The following is a 7737-nucleotide window of genomic DNA, read 5'->3' on the forward strand; positions in this document are numbered from 1 at the left end:
GTAAATTCAGAAGGGGCGTTTGACAGTGATGTAAATGACAGCTTTGGGTATAGATGCGTGTTTGTGTGTGTGTGTGTGTGTGTGTTTTCGAGTAAGCTGTAATTGCTGTAACCTTAGTGTTACACAAACAGCACTTTTGCCCTTGTGCTATCAGATAGCAAAATTCCTTCTACACACACAGACACAAAATTCTGTTTTTGCCTCTTTAGTTTCTAATCTGTGTGTAAGGCCTGACCGTCACATCTCCTTTTTCCCTAGTCACACAGATCAGCCTTTCCAGCACAGACAATAGTCAGAGGCTCTCACATTCCAACAAGCAATTTCCATAGACATCTTCAGCATGCCTTTCAGCTCTTCATCTCCACTGTCAATCACGCCACTGAATTATGGCCTTTCTGAGTTGCCGTTGGCCTAGCGGCTGCATATCGCAGACCGGCTCAATTCGCTCTTTGTGAGCTTTCTCTGTATCTGCGTGTGAATGATCTGTGTTTGAAAGGCACTCCCTTTCTCTTCGCTACTCTGAAGGGCCTGACCCCATTGCCATAAAACATCGACTACACTCCCTCTGAATGACACACGCAAGCAGGCTCTCACACACATACACGTGTGGCCAAGCGTTTAAAAAAAAAGATATGAATATGAAAATTCTCTTGTTTGCAGCACATTACTAGCCAAGAAATTGAAATATGAGGAACAGTTCAAAGGTCTTTGTGTTTACCAGCTGACTCCATGATGGACGCATGACGTTTAATTAGAAGTGGACAACAATGCGACAGGGCTTTCAATACACTAATGATGACTATGCTCTGTGTGTGCGTGTGTGTGTGTGCCAGCTAGTACTCTAATATAGCAGCCTGTAATAGAAATTTAATTTCAACATTTTGCTCAAATACAATGTGATTATTTTATTAAAACACATGTCATGAGGTAGCATGAAAGGCATCTTGCATTTTTTTGTAGTGCAAAAGACAACTACTTTGACACAATTTCCTGTACTGGCAAAAGAAAACCTGCAAAACATGTTTACCCAAACATTTGAGAGAACAGAAGTCTAAGTGCAGTTTTTAAAGTCTATACATTTCTGTGAAAGACACGTCTATGGAAATGTATAAAGCAGATAGTTTCGATTCTTCAATCTGATTGGCTGAGCTATTCGAAGCAGTTGTAAAATCACACACACACACAGACACACACACACACACACCTATAACTGTATTACAAGCAAATTTTGTATAAATTCAGGAGGTTTTAGACCATTAAAACCGTCATTGTTTTGTCCATGTCCATCTTTGGCTGTTTGTTGCTTAGCAACCAAAGCTTGCTGTTAACTGGCTATGTGACATTGTGGAAGAATTGTTTGCTGTGAATATTTGTAATAATAAATTCAATTATTTATTAAACACTGGATTTTATCAGATAAGCCACTTGAGGGTGTTCAGGGGGCTTTGTGTTAAGAACACCTTTACCCCTGCCAAAGCTGTAACAGTGGCTTATTCTTTCAAAGAGGAAACATATTTATTAGGGGAAATAAATTGCGGGTTATTTGTTGCCAATTTAAATAGAATTCTACATTGAAAACATTACACATATCTGGAGTTTTACGCTTACAGACAAATGTAAAATATCTGTCCATGATCAGCGCAGGTAAGCTAGAGATGTGGTGAACAGAGATCATGTTGTGAAACGTTAGAGTATTCCTTTGATACATGTCCTAGTGATTTAGACTTTAGTAATACCAAGCCGGGCATCTGCATCATCAGCACTGCAAGTGTGTTGCTATGACTACCATCACAATGGCATTTTGGTGGCCAATTGGAGCCATTGCTGATGTAAACAAGAGCCGAACCAAAAAAAAAACATCAAGGCCGAAAGTGATCAAGCTATAGGGAAAATTTAAATCCCTAAAACCAGTGTTTTATTTTAAGCAAACCAGTTGTGTTTGTGTAGTTGCTCGTTGAGGATGTGAATACAATGTGCGAGCATATGTGTGTAAGTCTGTGAGTGTGTATATGTGTGAGCGTGCGTGCAATTTGCATTGAGAAGGCAAAGATGGTCCCAGCAGTCCATAGTACTTGCCAGGAAAATAGATATCATTATGGAACTGTTTGATATGCATACTGACATGCTCAGGCTCCCCATGCTCTCTCACACACACACATACACACACACACACACACGCAGAAGCACCTGACACTCCATCATGATGTCGTCCCTGCGCCTCCCGGGGGGCTGCAGGCGCGAGTCGGCGTCAGAAACACATTACAGAGGAGAGATTGAGGAGCCAGAGGCCATTATCTCTCCTCTACAGCACAGTGCAGCTCTTCTCCTGCAGAGAGAGAGAGAGAGGGAGAGAGAGAGAGAGAGAGAGAGAGAGAGAGAGAGAGAGAGAGCGTGCATCAGAGAAGCAAAACAGGGAATCCGAGAGAAAAATACATTTGTGTGCATGAGCATGTTTATGTGTGTACACATGCAAGTTGTTCCTTTACTTGCGCTCGCAGAAAGCACAGGAACTCACTTAAGAGAAGTTCACTTAATTTGAACATACAAATAAAGGCAAAGTCAGGCACAACCTCCCGAAATATGTTGTTCTAAGAGATAGCCTTCCTTTTTTTTTAATTCATTATTGAATTAAGGGCTCTGTTTAAAAACATTCCCTAAAACCTATTTAGAGAATGCTGGAATGCTAAAATGGACCTAATCACTGACAGATCGGTCTTTCCATAAAAAAGTACTGATGCCTTCTTCCCATGAAAAATATATTGATCTTTGTCAGAATAATGTTTTTATAACCAAATCAACGTTTTGTGTATTGATGTTTTTACTGATAGGCCATTGATGCTTTTTAGACTCATTAGATGCTGGAAGTATGCATCTCTATAGATTTTATTCACATAAAGGTTTCCTTAGTCATTGGCAATCAATTGCTTAAGGAAGCTGCAGAGAATCTCCTGTGTTTAAAGCTAGTGAATATAAAGTAAAAGCAGCATGAGCTTTGAGAGAAAGAATTTTTTTTTACATGTTTCCTGTTACATGTGCAAGCCAAATATGAGCAAATATGGATTTACTCCTGTTTAAAAACATAAAAAAGAAAGAAAGAAATAACCTCAAAATGAATTAGTATCTGTTTTTATGACAACGTTCTCATTTCACACTCTGAAATATATTGTAGTAGCTGAACTAAATTGGGAATACGCATGTAGTGTATTGATATTGCATAAAAAAAAGTGAATGATGATCCCTCGATTATGCAGCTTTTGCAATTATGTCATTTTATTGCACTGTGTAAAATGATTACGCTGTAATGACAAACCTAGCCATGGTGTAAAGCTGAACATAAATTTCTACATGGAAATTGGAAACTCCTGTAAATTCTACTTTTGCTTATTAGACTGTCATATTATCATAGAGAATAAATTCTGCCTCTGTTTAATATACTTTCATGTTTCTGCTGAAGGACTGTGTAATATCATTTTTGTGTGTGTGTGTGTGTGTGTGTGTGTGTGTGTGTGTGTGTGCATGTTTCCAGCCATTGCAGTGACCAGTTCAGGACCAGGCAAGGGTCAGAGATCTGCCAGGCAAGACAGATGTCCCCCATGATTTCATTTCATCTGGAGATGAACTGCATAATACTTCTCTGAGATTGAAAAAATGGTACAAAAAAAGAAGACAGTGAGGGAGAGAGCAAAAGAAAAGGCAGCAGACCAGGAGAGAAAGGCCCTTTTTAAGCCATATAAACGCTTCTGTCTCAGCTCTGACACATACTATGACAAATTAGGATTAAGTAAGGCCTCCCATGCTCCCAGCAGCGAGCGATCATTAGACAAAGCTGGAAGTTGTCTTCTCCTCATCCAGCTCCAGGATTAAGGCGATCGTAATGAATCGCCCTCGACTGGCTGATTAAGGTTTGTTTGGAAACACACAGCATGGTGATGAGAGGAGGAAGTAGGGCTTATTTTCACAACGGCATTAGACAGGTTTTGGATGGAGGCATATAGAACAACCTGGAAAGTGGAGCAGATTTTTGGTCTAGGTGTACAGTGTGTTGAGAGACTGATATAACTTTGTATAGCTGAGAATTAACGTGTTTTTCTTGAGCTGTCTCATAGTGTTAAGCTGTAATGACTAGTACTTATTATTCACACGATGCTAAACTTTAACACCAACAAATATGTCCACATTTAAAATGAACTGAATTTTATATTAGGGGGCAGTACAGTAATGACTATGTTAGTAGAAAGTAATGTAAAGCAAAACGAAAAATAAAAGATTTTAGAGGAACTGAACCGATCATTTAAATGTTTCTTGATTTGCCTAATACTAACATTCACCACCTCTATGACACACATAATAAAATCAGAAAATGACAACTGTGACAACTGCTATGAAGTATTAACTCGCCGCCTATGAAGTTTGTCACGCTTGACTTCACCCCGCCTCAACGAGCTCTCAGACTTTTGATTGGTCACTTGATAAAAGTCATTCATCATGAGTGGACATAAACCAACAGCAACGCTTATGACAGCTGCCATGTTCCCTTTCTGCTTTAGAATTGCACAGTGACAGAGTTTGTTGGTTAAAGTGTTACTGACAAACGTTTAATCAAGCCAAATGTAACATCTACAGCCAGAAGGGACTTTCGTAATGAGGAATAATGAAACTAGCCTTCTGGAGGTTTGGAAACACATTCCTCCACTCAGCATTAACCCTAACATGTGATGAATGCTGCAACATAGAGCACTGCGAGTTTCATAGTTTTGTCATGATATATAAAGTTACTTGATTCACCTGTGTGTAAAAAAAAAAAGTTAGAAAATGTGCTATTTATCATATACAGCAAATACGCCTAATAATTCTTCAATTATTTTATCTTTGTAATGTTTAGCATGCACACAGTTTGAAATGCTGGAATCTGAAAGCTGTGAAGAAAGTTTCTTATTTCTTCCTTCAGCTGTTTATTGCATCAGGTGCACTTACATGATAATAAATTATTAACAACAAAACTAGGGCAAGTTATATTTCTGAACCAATCATTTTAAGGTTTTTTTTTTTGTTTTGTTTTTTAAGGACAGAAAATATCACTGTGCACCATCACCAACTGCTTAGACCCTAATTTCAGCAGTGGGCTGAGAGCTACACTAGAAGATTTGTAGGGAGATGGAGATTTATAGAGAGGAAGAGATGAAGAGAAAAGGTTGCAGCTGGACTGTCCTATACATGCGAAAGGTCTGGAGAGCGGGAGAAGGTTTCTTGGAGGTGGGGGGTGGGGTGGGGTGGGGTGGAGGGGATGTAAAGCAGTGTTTGCCCTCAGGGGTATGTGGCAGGCCAGGGTGGGGAGGGGAGGGGGGTCTCGACCCTCATCAATCTCACTCAAAGCCACAGTAGAGGGGCGCAGCCCTTAGGCACAGACAAACCCCAACTCCATACACACAAGGGCGAGGAAGAGACCCTGCTATTATACACAGCAGGAGGATGACACACACACACACACACAACCATACTGACAGTGAAGTCCTGCCAGTGAGGATGGAGTAAAAGAGACAGAGAGAGAGAGAGAGAGAGAGAGAGTGTGACAGAGAGAGAGAGACAGAGGGAGAACGAGGAAAATAACTAGGAGTGACGAGTAAGCTTGTGTGCATGGAAGAATGATTTAAGATGATCAGAGATGATCGAGGATGATTTTCTCGAAGTGAAAAAGTTCTCAGACTCTGTCAAATATAAGTATAAGTCTTTATTAGTATCATTTCATGTACTTACACTTGATAAAAAAAACACACTGGCGTTTGATGTCTCAAGGCAGGGATAATCTATCTTCAATATGACACAGCACCTGTCAAATGTATTTACTAAATGTATAGTAAAAATGATAGAAGTATCGGTGTCATGGTAAAGTGTGTGAGGACAGAGAGAGAGAGAGAGAGATACAAGACAATGTAGAAATAGAGTGTTGTAAGCAGGAATATGCACTGGCATGTAAAATGCAAAAAAATGTTGCATTTTATTCCAGGACAGTCTTTAACAGAAAGCCCTCACCTCCTCCATACTACACACAATCCATTCAAACAAAAGGCTGCGGTCAATCAAATGGTCCTTTAATATTTAATATGCAATGTAAGTAATAAATGAAGACCAATCCCGAGTGCAATCATACCACATCATCATAACACAAATTAAACCCCACGCACTGCAGTAGTGAAAGCAGAAGAGGAACGCCGTTTAGCAGCCTGCTACGCATTTAAGCATTCCACTTATTAGAGTGCAAATAAAGTCAATTATTTCCATTGACTGTTGTTTCTGATATATACATGAAAGATGCAGTGAGAGAGGGAGAAAAAAAAGGAATGAGAGAGGGGAAGGCAGAGGACAAGGACCAAAATGCAAAAATCAATTTGCCGACTAAAACAGATGACCCTAAAGGCTGGATGGGGCCGGTAATGGCGGGGGGCCCTCCCACGGTAAATTCAATTTGCCCAGCCCCACCAACTCAATTTACGCTTCTATTTGGAGGCAGGAGAGAGTAGCGGCGCCACGGGATCAAACATCCCCACGGCCCCTGCGGCTCTTCTACATATGTTCCTCTTCCCAAACCTAATCAGACTGCTTTCAGCTGGAGCAAGGTTGCTCTCTCACTACCTTTCTCTATCAGCCTCTACCCCTCTACCTCTCTCTTTACCGCTCTCTCTACCTCTTTCTACCTCTCTACCTCTAACTCTACCTCTTTCTCACTCTTCATGCTAAATTGAAATGCACGAGAATAAAAAACCACTTAGTCACCACTGCCTGACCTGAAAATTAAAAAAAGTAGCTCAGCAGGCAAATATTTATATTCATATATTAGTATATATTTTGCTTACATTATCAGAATTTACAAACTCTCTTTCCTTGTCCTTGATTTCACACATCCCTTAAATTTACATACCACGTCTTCATATCTTAATATTCCTGCAAGCTCAGAGATTGAGCTAGATAGAAATTCAGTTCATGTTCAATTAACTCTTTAAACTTTCACGTTATTATTTACATATTTATCTTAAACCATATTATTCAGTAGCTATTATTAGTTATTCAGTAACTTCATTGAAACTTACAGGAAAGGTATGTAGATACAAAATTAAGGAATGTAATTTTGGACCCACTGAAAGCTCCGGGGAGTTTAAGGAGTTAATAGCACTGGTCCAAAAATGAATAATTCAGATGTAATGATTATTCTGATAAACATTACTCATGTGAATATCAATGATTAGCAAGTATCCCCTTTTAATGATGTGCTCTTGTTTATAAAAAGCAGTTTATAGCCAGTCAAAAAACGATCATGTATTTATGATTCATAATGCATGCGGTCACAAAGGGATAATTATTATGCTGTGAAAATTTACGCACCCAGACATGCCAGTGATTGTCAATCAGTATATCATTATATCACTATGGACACTTCAGTTTAACTACAAATACCTGGAATGAATAAAAGAATAAAAAAAATACCTAGAGATTTGTTTACATTTCTATTACTGATCTATTGAACAAGGCACAAATGTACATGGTTTGTGAAAATAAGTCACATTTATTTATGCTTAAATGCAGAAGATATAATAACATACTCTTATACTTAAATTTTTCAATTGTCTGATCTCACTTGATTGTATATATAAAAATCAAGTGAAGTCAGACAGCCTTCATTTGAATCTCCACCTCTTTTGCTCATTCTGTCTCCCTCTATTTTCTCTCACGTGATTGTTCTCT

This window comes from Hemibagrus wyckioides, linkage group LG02 (assembly GCF_019097595.1).
Source record: "Hemibagrus wyckioides isolate EC202008001 linkage group LG02, SWU_Hwy_1.0, whole genome shotgun sequence".
Taxonomy (NCBI): Eukaryota; Metazoa; Chordata; class Actinopteri; order Siluriformes; family Bagridae; genus Hemibagrus; species Hemibagrus wyckioides.